General features: G+C 46.6%; 1 protein-coding gene and 2 non-coding genes across 3 annotated transcripts in view; 1 reads left to right on the top strand and 2 right to left on the bottom strand.

Moving 5' to 3' along the window:
- Positions 1-12,827, bottom strand: part of LOC139657746 (partitioning defective 3 homolog) — a gene marked incomplete at its 3' end in the record, with an annotated part of 222,588 nt that overhangs the window by 142,089 nt on the left and 67,672 nt on the right. The window lies entirely within an intron of this gene.
- Positions 6-77, top strand: trnaw-cca (transfer RNA tryptophan (anticodon CCA)). The gene has a single exon. It is a non-coding gene; the product is annotated as a tRNA-Trp (tRNA).
- trnaw-cca (transfer RNA tryptophan (anticodon CCA)) lies at positions 9,958-10,029 on the bottom strand. Its single transcript has one exon. It is a non-coding gene; the product is annotated as a tRNA-Trp (tRNA).

Here is a 12,827-nt window from a genome sequence, read left to right as displayed (position 1 = left end):
GTGTGGACCTCGTGGCGCAACGGTAGCGCGTCTGACTCCAGATCAGAAGGTTGCGTGTTCAAATCACGTCGGGGTCAATGCTTTTCAAAGTCTAACCTGTCCTCAGCCATGCAACCATTGTCTGTGCTCATTTGCACAAAGGGTCCATATATACAGTATAAAAGCTGCATATGCACAAATCGAGATGTAGACAAGTCTCTCCACTCAAAGGTCAGAAGTGCTATAAAGCAAACTTGATGTGAGGATGAGTGTATGCTCATGAAGAATGTATTGCTGCATATGTGAGAGAGACAGAACACACATTCTTTTGTCCTGTGGTCCATATTGGTTTGTTTTCCAAGCAAAGACCATCTGCTCCTCTCTGGACCTCAGTGACCTGACTTTGCAAAGGAGTAATATGACTGTGTTAGAAATGTAGTAGCTGCACTAGGCCATTCAGCGCATTGGCAGAGGTTTTGATGTATCACTTTCTGTTCACGGAGAAGATTTCCCACTAGTGACCACAATGATTATAATAATTTGGACAAATGGCAAATAGCAAATCTACAGCGTCTCAATTAGGGGGTACAGAAACTTGAAGAACCTGCTTAAGACACAGAGAGAAAAGAAAATGCTAAACCCCATTGGGGAAGAAATAGCTGAGCAAAAAATAGCATACTCCCACTGCAGAAATTTGAGTGGCTTTATGTTTCAGAGTTTAAATCCGTCCGTCCATTTAACGTCCATCTTCCTTGAGTAAAATAATACAACACCATCACGCTTCGCTGGAATAATTTCCTATGAAAGAGCAGATGGCTGCGTTTTTTCCTCGGACCATTCCTGTCCAGGAACACAAGGCCCTTTTGTGTGTGTTTTTTAACGCGATAATCATTTTCACAGTCGTCTCTCTACCTGCCACGAAGGTGTCCGCTGTCCCGTGATCCTAATAACAGATGGCCGCAGCTATCCGGAGCGGGCCCGCTTCCACCGCACAGTTTACTGCTTTAGGCAACTGTCCTATACATGGGCGGCGATTCGGTTACAACCCCATCACCTCTGAAAGCCTTTTAGTATTCCGCCGTTACGTTTCTGAGGAGGCTTTGAGAGGCGGCGCTCAAAGCCCTCGGCTCGGCTCGTATTCCCGCGGTTAATTGGGCCTGACGAGACGTACGTGCCTGTTCTTCCACCTCCTCCTCTTCCTCCACTGCTTGTATTTGTCATCTCCATCTTCTCACCTCTTTGGGACGTAGCGAAAAACAGAGATCTAGGATTCTCGGGAACGCGAGAGGTGTCGCCTTGTGTCCTTTCCTCTCCACACTTCCTCCCTTGTCCCCTATCGCTCTTTCCTCTTCTTCCCCCCCCTCCAGCAACCACGTCTGGACCTCTCCGACACCCCGCCCTGACCCCACCCTGGGGTGTTCAGATCCAGCGTGTTGAACATTTGACCCCGTGACCCACTAAATCGCTTCCTGCAGTCCGCCATGAGGAAATTTGGTTAAAAAGTGTTTAAGGGGAATACAGGGGCGTTTGTTTAGCAGTCTGGTGGCTTGGCTATAACACGAGGCTGTGTGTGTGTGTGTGCGTGTGTGTGTGTGTGTGTCCGGCTGTGTAAAACCATTAGGGGGTGTTTTAGGGGTAGCTCACACACCTGGGCCCCCTTCACCGTTGCCCTGCCAAACGCCCGCCATGTGCCCCGAACAGAACGGCATCATGGGAAGTCTAAATAAAGCATAGGGCTTTGACAGGGTCAGGGCGCACCGTCGAACACTTGATATGTGTGTGTGTGTGGGTGTGTGTGTATGTGTGTGTGTTTTGAAAGACAGACAGACAGGGACGCGGATTAATATTTACATTTACACCCTGCATGGGAGATGAGTGTGCTGTGCAAACGTAATACGACTGAATTAAAAACAGGAGCTGAATGAATAAAATAGAATGAGAAGTCTGTAATTAAACTTGCTCAAGTAATTAAACTTGTGCAACACTAGCTTTTGACTGACTTGAGTGCCGCAGACCCACACTGCTTTCACCCATTAAAACAAACACCGATGTCGGTCAACGTCGCCGCGAAACCAGAGCGAGGCCATTATAAAATCATATATCACAAATGGGTATCTAAACGAAAGCAAAGGGTACTGTGTTATTCTTACGCGGTACACTCCGAAAATTAATTCAATAAGTCATAGCTCACTAATGAGAGAGTAAGAAAAGCAGATTGCGTGACACGTCAAAACAGTTCTTAGTCGGTGGAATAACAGGAGAGAGAGAGGGGAGGGGAACTGAGAACTCCCTGGATCTGGAATATGGGGCGTTGATATTTTCTTAAGTGGGCCTCGGGGATAGCTTTGGAAACGCTGCTTGATGTAGGATTTTATTTGGCTTGGAATAAAAGCCCTCCCTAGGGTGCTCCTCCTCCTATAGGCTGGTTAACCCTCCCTGACACACACACACACACACACACTAAAACATACACACACAGAAACGTTAAGTAGGTTATGATTCATTTTCTTTGTCGTCGTCTGCCCATAAAGCAAAGTTGATTGGAGCGAATGGGGCTTTCCTCCACTCCTTTTAGGCCCCGCACTAAATCATTCATGGCTATTACACAGTGCATGTGTGTATTTAACACATAACACTTGTATGTGAACACGCGCATACACACACACACACACGCACGCCCGAACACGGACACACTCGCTGCCTTTTCATATAATGTCATTCAGCCTAACGTGACATTTCCTCCCCATTGTTGCCTTCTAAATGGACCTGTAAATAACTGGGAGCACAATGGGCCGGCGGCGGCCGGACGGTTAATGAATTCAATTAGTCGACGGCGGGGCGATTAAGGGGCCTGAAAAGGAGCATTGTCACGTCGGAGATAGGAGAGGAGTGTGTGTGTGAGAGCCAGAATCAATGGCTCTATCAGTCAGCCGGGCCAGGCCTCGCTGTCCGGGCCTCTCGCTCCATTCATCACCGAGGACCGACGTCAGGCCGGCCAGGGCCTACGCCATGAAGGACAGATGCTCTGTGTGTGTGTGTGTGTGTGTGTGTGTGTGTGTGTGGTGTAGTCTCGCGTATGTGTGTGCCCCAGTGCATGCTTTTTTTTCTTTCTATCTTTCCATGTACAGATTTTGTCTGTGACTGGGTGAACAACTGTGTGTGTGTGCATACTGTATATGACTAGATGTGTATTTCTGCATTAAAGGTGTGTGTCTGCATCCACACATCCTAGTGTCTGTGTGTGTGCGTGTTTCCCTGTGCATCTTTTTTCTTTGCTGCTGCATGCCTGTGTATGTGTATGTGCATGTGTGTGTGCGCGTCTGTGTCCGTGTGCATGTGTGTCTGCTTGAGCGTGTGAATCTGCGAACACACACACGAGTCCATGTGTGTTTGCATACCAGCGCCTCATTAGAACTCCTTGTACCAACACGCAGCACATCTTAAAACATCATCTCTTATCTCAACACTGTGGCGTGTGCTTTGATATTGTCAAAGGCCTCAAAAGACGCTTTTATCAATTAAGAGCAACCTTTTGTGCTAAAGGATCCACATCCCTTCACATCTGTGTAAAGCTTTTACACTATGTACGACAATATAAATTGGAGGCGCCGTGCTTGTAGCTGTCAGATGCCCACCGCGGTTCAAACGAGGCATTTTTCCCACAGCGGGCCCAATGGGGGAATCGACCTTTTCACTGAGACGTCTGGGTAAACAAAAAAAAAAAAACAAAAAAAAAAAACCCGGCAAGCAAAAACACACAGTTTTCACACAGCGATCGCCTGGAGAGACTGTGCCAAAAGACCGTAAACAATAGACCTCCTCAGCAGCCCCCGCTAAAGCTGGCACAGCCCCCTTCGCGAGGGGACGCTAAAAACGAAATGTGTTTTGGGAAATTGCTCTATACGCGCGCAGAGCGAATTACGCTCCACGAGGAATTTCCCTTTTGGTGATATGACTTAAAAGAACTTTTTTTTTTTTTTTTACGCACGTCTTGAGAGGGAGCGCTGGCGTCGCATTACAAGTGGAGCTTAGATATTTATGCCGGGGAAAGCTTGCATGAATACATCTCGGTAGGTGTTAGAATTATAAAGGCTCTTTTCACATCTTGCTGGAGTGGAACAGGTGAGAGAGAGAGCAGTTTGTTACAAATTCAGAGCTAACAATTTTTAGGCTATGGACGGGAAAGAATATCCTTTTGTAGCAGGGTGGCAACTGGAGCTGTCAGTATCCGGTGTCGTCATGGGCGCGCAGTCGTGTACCTGTTAAAGACGTCTGCCACATCTGTGTGCGCAAAAACTCACCAGACGTGTGAGGGAATTATTCAGTGTTCATCTGGATGTAGACATTTAATAACATCGTCTTCTCTCGGCACATTGTTCATCCCAGAATGCAGAATGAACAGAATAATTATTCGACATGCAGATGAAGAAGGAGTCCCATTGCTTGCTGAGCTACTCTGCATCTTTTCTCCATCCCCAAGAAAATAAGGTTTTGATGTATTTTTTAAGGCATCGGAAAGTCTAAAAAATGGTAACATCCAATGCAACATGAAAGCAGGATAGATGCAGGATATATATGTGAAGGGAGACCTCTACAATGGCTACCACTACACAGTGCTAATGGGATAGATGCATGTTAAATGCATGAAGGAGGACTTCTACAATGCCTAGTACTGTATACAGTACTAATGCAGGATAGATGCATGTTAAATGCATGGAGGAGGACTTCTACAATGGCTCCTACTGTAGTCTACCCCTGTTTCTGTACACTAAGAGGCAAGGGGGAGCCCATCGATTGTCTCTTGAGAGCATTCATTCGACTTTTCCTAAGAGGATGTTTTTGGCTTTCATCCGCTGTCCATCCGGTCTGCTGACAGACACCGGGCTGCTGATGGACCAGGAAGCCATAGTCCAGAGATGTTTCTATTGATAGAGGGGGGGGGGGTTGCACAGGAGGAGGGTGAATCGATCCTCTGTGAACGGGCACACACAACGGACAGGCTAGCCTGAGGGCCCCACCGACGCTCCACTATGTTTATCTCTATGGTAGGCTTCTCTTATGTACACACACATACACACACTCACATTCACTCAGGCCCTGATTGCATCTGGCTTGTCATCATCAGTGGCCCGCTCGGCTGCTCGGGGGCCCCTGCTGCTGCTGCTGCTGCTGCTCCGATGGAACAAACCCCCACACACACACACACACACACACACGTGTACATACACACACCACACACCCCTCACCCCTCCTCAGGACAAATTTAATTTGGAGGTGCCGAGGACTGATAAAAGCAGGAGACAGCAAAAAGGGGCAGAAGGGGAGATGAGGAGGGGTGGTGGGGGTAATTTGATACCCCCTCCTGCCCCCTTTCACCTCCTACACACACACACACACACGCGCACCTCCTCCCATCGCTGTCCCTCTACCCTCATCTCCACCCCCCCCTTCCCTGCATCCCCAGACAAAGACATCCATTTTTTTCCTCCTTCCTTTCCTCCAGCGTCCCCATCCTTTCTTTATCAGTCAGAGGGATGATAGAAGGAAAGAGGAAGAGAAAAGGATGAGCCACACATCTGATCTCAGATACATTACCTGTGGAACTCAGTACCAATGCTGAATGCTAATGAATGACTGGCTATAAAAGGTATTCACAAAATTTATTTCTAATTCTGCCCTAAAAATCATACATATCATATTATTTTCTGTCAAAGCGGAGTGGAAATTCAAGAAAGAAATTCAAATTTTGTTTTAGAAGTATTCACACCCTTTACCCACTTAGGCTAAATTCTCCCACTGGAAAAAAAAACATTTCAGAGCATATTTTATTCATACTCCGTCTTTAGGTCATAGTGAGACATTTTGCATAAAATGGCAGGGGGGGAACATCACTTCCACACAGGGAAGCTCTGAAACCTCTCTGAGCAGTATCGCAAGGCACTGAAATGGCTGCTTTTCCACACTTAAAACTTAAGTCAAGCGGTAACTGAGCGTAAAAGGCGGCTCCGGAGGACCTGAGTGAGGCCACGGCGACGCGTGAGCGCCCACAGATGTTGGCTAGTCTATCCGACCGGCCTCTATTGAATTAGCGGGAGACTGGAGTGAGCGAAGTGGAGCTGGAGGTTTTCACAGGTCAACGCTCCTCACCAGCCCCGCAGCCACGGGGGCCTCCCAGCCACCTGCAGCTAAGAGACACAACATGAACCTCAACCTGAGACTGTGTGTGTGTGTGTGTGTGAGAGAGAGAGAGAGAGAGAGAGAGAGAGAGAGAGAATGAGAGAAAGAGAGAGAGAGAGCTGACCAACTAGTCGACAGATGGATTTTCTTGAAAAAAAAACGACACATTGCCAAGACACACTAAGATCTATGCAATTTCAGCACACACACACACTCACAAATACACACACGCAAAGAAACAAGGTCAAACAGGTGAATGTGTGTGTGTGAGTGTGTGTGTGTGTGTGTGTGTGTGTGTGCAGCCTTGATGTCACTGGGTGCCCGGCAGTCCTCCCTTCTTCATATGGGCAGGTGAGAGCTGCAATTATCGCTGAGATCTCACACACACACACACACACACACACGCACACGCACATACACGTACACAAAGCTCAATGCTCTCAGGACACAAGACACCCGTCCCAACACACACACACACACACACACACACACACACACACACACACACACACACCCAGTCCCCACTCTCTCTATGAAACCATCGAGAAAAGTGCCTCGTTTTTTGTTTTTTTTTCCCCTACATCAGTCGGATCACATTACACTACCATGCCATCTCTCCTCGCCCAGCTGGTGAAGGGGCACCGACCCCCCCCCCAACCCACACACACACACACACACACCCATATTCCCACTGCCCCACTCATCTATTATTGAAGCTGACATAATTGCAAGGGGGCATCATTCACCAATATCAAGACTCTCAATATAAAAGGCCGTTGAATAATTTAGGAAAGAGATGCCCACCCCGGGGTGGGAAGTGGGACGTCCGCACGTGATGAGGTCATGGTCCCTCGAACGCAGGAGGGTGTGTGGGTGAGTGTGTGTTTATATATGTGTGGGTGTGTGTGTGTGTGTATGCGTTCATAACCGTGCGTGTCAAGTGTCAACCATATACCGGATCACTCTTGAGGGTGAAGTGGTGAGTCGCTAAATAAAAGGAGTCAGCGCCATGACAGCCCAGTTCATTATGGTATGTGTCGCCAGGGGAAGCGACGGGGTTGTGACCTCCACACATACACCCCCCCCACCCCACCCCCCCACCCCCTATCTCCACCCCTCACCTTCAATTTCAACACCACCACCGTCTAAAACCACCTTCATTAATCAAGCAGAAGTGTGTGTCTGTGTTTGTGTGTGTGTGTATGTGTGTGTGTGTGTGCATGTGTAAAAAAAGGGGGAGGGTTTATGCTCATTTGTATTCATGTAAACTTCGGGCATCAGCATATACCGTGATTACGGGTTAGGCAAATTGCTAAGCATGATTGATCATGTCTCATTGTTCAGATAATGTGCGATCTGTGACCGATTGATTGTGTCTCGCCACACTGAATGGCTCATTTGAATATGCACTACGCACTACTTGCGATTCTATGAAATGCCACCAAATTGTTCCAAATTTTTCAGATGATAAGCAATTTACAACCTCATCGGCGCTATGTAATGACAGTGCAGCTGTGAGTGTGAGATGAGTGCTACAATAGCTAATACCTAAATGTTTTACATCTCAAGTAGGGTTTTTTTTCACCTTGTCCTGTGACATAAACAACCATTTCAATGTGGAAGACTCTTCTACTGCTGCCTTCAAGTGCTGTTAGAAATATCATAATTACGAATGAATGGCAGCCATTTGCTGCCATTCATTCTTGTACAGTATGAAAAACAAGTTAGATAACCCATCACAGTGAACATGAAGCCTTCATTTGGTTGTTTTTGTATCAGTGCCCACATTATGTTACACATGCTTACTGTCAATCTCAGAAATGGTCTCCACCAGAAAATAATACCTCAAAAACATGTTGCCTTACAGACTTTGTCAGATGCATCTCTTCTTATTTGGGGCGTCTTTGTTAGCCAGAACAGCAGTTAATTTCAAGTTAGGTTTGACACCGTAAAGTTTGAATGTACTTTTATTACACAAGGCATGTAAACTAGATGAAAGTAGTTATTGGGCTCTAAATGACACTAGTATTCTTAGTCTACTGGTGCACTCATTGTAAGTCACTCTGGATAGTGCTGCTGAATCTCCAGGTTGGGTGGCCTAATGGTTAAAGAGATTGTTTCCTAACTGAAAGGCCACAGGTTTGAGCCCCTATCGGCTTATTCATTGAATGGTACTCTTAATGAGAGTGTCTACTAAATTTTTAGGGGCAACAGGGTGGTTTAGTAGCAACCTGAGGGTCCCATGTTCAATCCCTGCAACAACCAATGTGGTGTCCATCAACAGCCATGTCCTGTCAAAGTGTCCTGAACCCCTTCAAACAGTAAACCCCTACCTGCTCATTCAGTCACTCTGGATATAAGAGTGTCAGCTAAACTCCTAAAATAATATAACAAAAGAGGACACATCACCCGCAGCTTAAGAAAACCATTCCCTTTCTTACTGGCTCTTATGATCACCATAACACCACAATAAACAACAGCGCCAGTAAGACAAACCGGCTATCAAATCTAATACATACATGGAACTGACATGTAAAGTATCAACTCCGGCTCGATGACCCAACAGCAAAACTTTGCCCGGCTCCTGCGGGCCTATCGGGGGAAATCTGCCTCCCTTAGCTAATAAACAGTAATGACCTCCTTCCCGACACGTCTCGGAGCCTCCCCTCGTGTCGGCGCGGTGATGAGGACAAAACAGCGGAGCCAGCAGAAAGAGGCTGCGCCTGGGGTGGCCCGGTAATTACTGTTAATTGGTTTAACATGGGGATGGATGGAGAGAGAGCGGGATGGAAGGGAAGAGGAGAGGGATGGAAGGATGGAGCTCTCCCTCCAACCCCGCCTCCGTCGCCCCGTTTGATGTGATGAGCGCCGCGTTATCGCAGCTCTCTATCAGTGGTGAGAGCTAATGTAGATGGGGGGGGGGGCAGGTTGGATATGCAGGTCAGTGAGTACACAAGCTCATATGTGTGCGTGAACACACATGAATGCAAGAAAAAGCATGAATTATGCAGGCAAACAACAAACGAACACTGGCAAACATTGGCTGGTACATACGGTGCACACGGAGACAGCAGGGCACAAACACAAAGGACATGGGGTGTGTACATGGACGACATGCAGGCAATCACGCACACATGTACCAAAACACACACACACACACATACACTCAGATTGCACAGGGACTGGGGGGAGTTGCTCATCCAGATAAAACAGGCAGTCTGAGGGCCATTTACAGCCATTTGATGCATAATTAGCTTCCTATCAGCGGCTGCGTGGGCAGAGAGATGAGGTGTGGAGTATTCCCCGTTCAGCTCCATGCTAACGCCCCGACCATAACCTCATCAACAACCGCTGGACATCTAAAAACTACTGTAAAACTGCCTGAGAGACAGAGAGAAAGAGAACAAAGAACAACACATTTCGGAGGAAGATGAAAGAGAAATTTAGTAGAAAAAGGCCTGAGTGTGAGTGGGTAGCTAAAAACAGAAGAGTGAATGAATAAATGAGAGAGGACTGTGACCCGCCAGCTACCCACAGGCCTTTCTTTTTACTTGCCTTGCTTAATTTACATTAATTTACAGAGGGGATCTGCATTGAAAAACAAAAAAAACAATGTGGACAAATGGTAGGTTGTGTCATGCTCAGATGTGCAGCTTTATACTCGTGTGTGCCCTCATGAGCTTTTTTGTAAAGCCGATGCTCACATCTTTCTTTGTGCATATGCACCCACTTAGAGGTGAGGGCTTGTGTTTTCCGTTGCACAAAGGAATACAAGCTCCCGACAAAGCTCGTGAAAAGCTTTGACCCTGACGTGATTTGAACACACAACCTTCTGATCTGGAGTCAGACGCGCTACCGTTGCGCCACAAGGTCTTCACAAAAGCCTGGCATTCACATACATTACTGGGAACACCAACAGTTGTGCGCTCTGTTTCAGTTGGACAGTACAGAGACTCCTCCATTTCTCTGTTTTTAACCTTCTGCCTTCATCCCTCTCTTTCTCTCTGTCTGTCTGTCTGTCTCTCTTTCTCTCAGCATGTGCAGTGTGAGGACAACATGAGAACCTTAATGTGACAGACAATGTTTCCATCCGTCAAGCAAATTTTGCACAAACTTTTGAAATGTCTCAAAAAATAAAACGCAAATTAGGTGCGCTTCAATCAGTGTCTCACCACACTCGAATAAATGGGCTTCCTGAATGTCAAAAATCACATCTACGAGAAAAATAGAAAGTTTCAAGAATTGAAGGAGCACTTATTAGCTAACGTTTACCATATTTCATGCATTCATCTGGTCATATTCTAATACACCAACTGACTGCCATACAGCCATGATGGGCACCTTACACATGGGAGAGACAGCAGGTATCACACTTCTGGTTGTGGTGGTATTTTACAGACATTTCAGATTGTCCAAAGCCACTTCTGAACGTTTTTTGCAGTGAGACTGAACTGATCCTACATCATTATTTATTTGACACTTGCATTTCTGCTGCAAAGACATTTTACGCCTGCCGCTTCCATTCTCCTTTTTCCGATTTGATGCATCATAATTCACCAAAAAAATACTTGTTCCCTCATCATGTGGAACAGTTTTTATGTGACGGTCACCCAGTAAGAGAGAGAGAGAGAGAGACAGAGAGAGAGAGAGAGAGAGAGAGAGAGAGAGAGAGAGAGAGAGAAAGTGCAAGAAGAAAGTGGCCCTGAGCTACTATCTCACACCATGATTCAGGAAGGTCAAAGAGAGTCTAACAACTGTTTGACACACACATACACACACACACGCAAACACACGCAAACAAACACACCACTGTCATGTTTCTGATGAGAACAGGCTGTACGCACTGACACCATAAAGACTGGTCTCCTCTACTTAGCTTTACGACTACTCCAATACGCGCAATCAGCTGTAAAATTCACCCTCACACAAAAGAGCCCTCCAATAAGGCCCTCTTGCGGAGGGCAATAAAACGCAGCGGCCCGGGGCAGAAAACAACTGCTTCCCCTCAAGTCGACGCGGGACCCGGCCGCTCTCGTTGGGTGGAGAAAGAAAAAGCAGCGATGCTTTTTTGGACAGAGGGGCAATCTAGAGTATTGAGGGCCATCGGGACGCGAGAGCGATGAAATCAGCGGCCGTAAAGCACGGTGGCAGGCTGATCAGTAAATAGGCCTGGCTGTCAGCCGGCCTTGCGGAGGGATGGCCATAAAATAGTAGTGAGGCGAGGATGAAAGAGGTGGAGAGACTTCGCTGGCTGCTGTCATCTGCCACAGGGAGAAGAGGAAGAAACTACAGAGAAAATACATTCACTTCAGAATGTGTTGAGAGATATGCTTCAAAGTATACACATAATTGCCCAAGACATACTGTATATTTGTACATGTAGATGGCATTCATTTGAAGCTTGCAAATATAGTTGTCAATAGCAACAGCAGGAAAAAAAATGTCTTGTGTCGAATGTCACCTTTTTGGCAGTATGGAGAAAAAGAGAGTGAGAGAGAGAAGTAGCAAAAGAAAGAGAGAGGTAGCCTGGTGAAGAGGCAGAAAATGAACCCCATCTTTAACAAAAAAAAAAAATGTCCAATGCATAGGGAACAGTAAATTCAGTAAAACACCCCAGGGAAGGAAAGAGAGAGTGACAGAAGGTGAGAGAGAGGGGAGAACAACACATTTTGGAGGAGGGAAATGAAAGAAAGAATTCATACAAAAGGCCTGAATGCAGGTCAAAAGACAGAAATAAAGGAATGACTGAAAGGAGGAGCGAGGACCGTGACCCACAAGTTTGCCATAGGTTCCCCGCTGACCTTTCTTCATACTTGAGAGAAAGGAAAAGAGAGAGAAATAGAACGAAAGGCAGACACTCAGAGAGCAATCTAAAAGGTCAGCTTTTCTGTACAGGTATCATATATAGAGTGATCCATTGAGGTTATGAACCTATGTGGTCACAGGTACAAAATGGAGCCACAATATTGACTACAGACCATCTATAACCTAAAGAGCCACTGAGCACTGAGCTATGCCGTTGTAAAAAGGCAAAAGGTTAACACATCGTTAGCTGGGGCCATTACATCACTAACATCATATCAAGCCCCATTGGCTTTAACAGTCCTAGGTAAGTCACCGAACATGCCCCGATCGCCAATATAGCTTAAGTGCAATGTCAACATTATGGTTTAACAGCTTTCACTCCCGATATCAGGGAAAAGTAGATGTCTGTAGAGTAAAAGTAGAGATCATTGTGGAACGGAGCTGTATTTTTCTGTCATGAGTGTCAAGTTGGATTTATGTACGGCTGCCTTTGATCGGGACAGGTTTAAGAAGTCTCGCTCTCGTGTCAAGACTGAGACATTCTCCGAAACATCTTAACGCCAGTCAATCTCAGTCAGGAGAGTCTGACTGATGCTAAGGTGCGGCACAACTTAGTGTCAGGTAGAGTCAAGTCGGGGTTATGTCACTGTACATAACCCCGACTGACACCTTGTAGGTGGTATACCCTGTAAATCCTCATCGGGACATTCTTTCATTCTGCCTTGACAGTGTGCCTGCGCATATCGACGTGTGTATGTCTCTCCCCTTCGACGTTCGCGATCCCAGAGCTCCTGAGCTTCAGCTTAGAGGGCGATTAACAGGTTTCTCACAAGTCCTCCGCCCGGCTCCCTTCTCCCTTCCCTCTC

Source organism: Centroberyx affinis, unplaced genomic scaffold (genome assembly GCF_046629955.1).
Source record: "Centroberyx affinis isolate AG114_WGS23_722 - 3 ecotype Tasmania unplaced genomic scaffold, CSIRO-AGI_Caff_v1 ptg002748l_1, whole genome shotgun sequence".
In the NCBI taxonomy this organism is placed as follows: domain Eukaryota; kingdom Metazoa; phylum Chordata; class Actinopteri; order Beryciformes; family Berycidae; genus Centroberyx; species Centroberyx affinis.
This window is presented reverse-complemented; position numbering and strand designations above follow the sequence as displayed.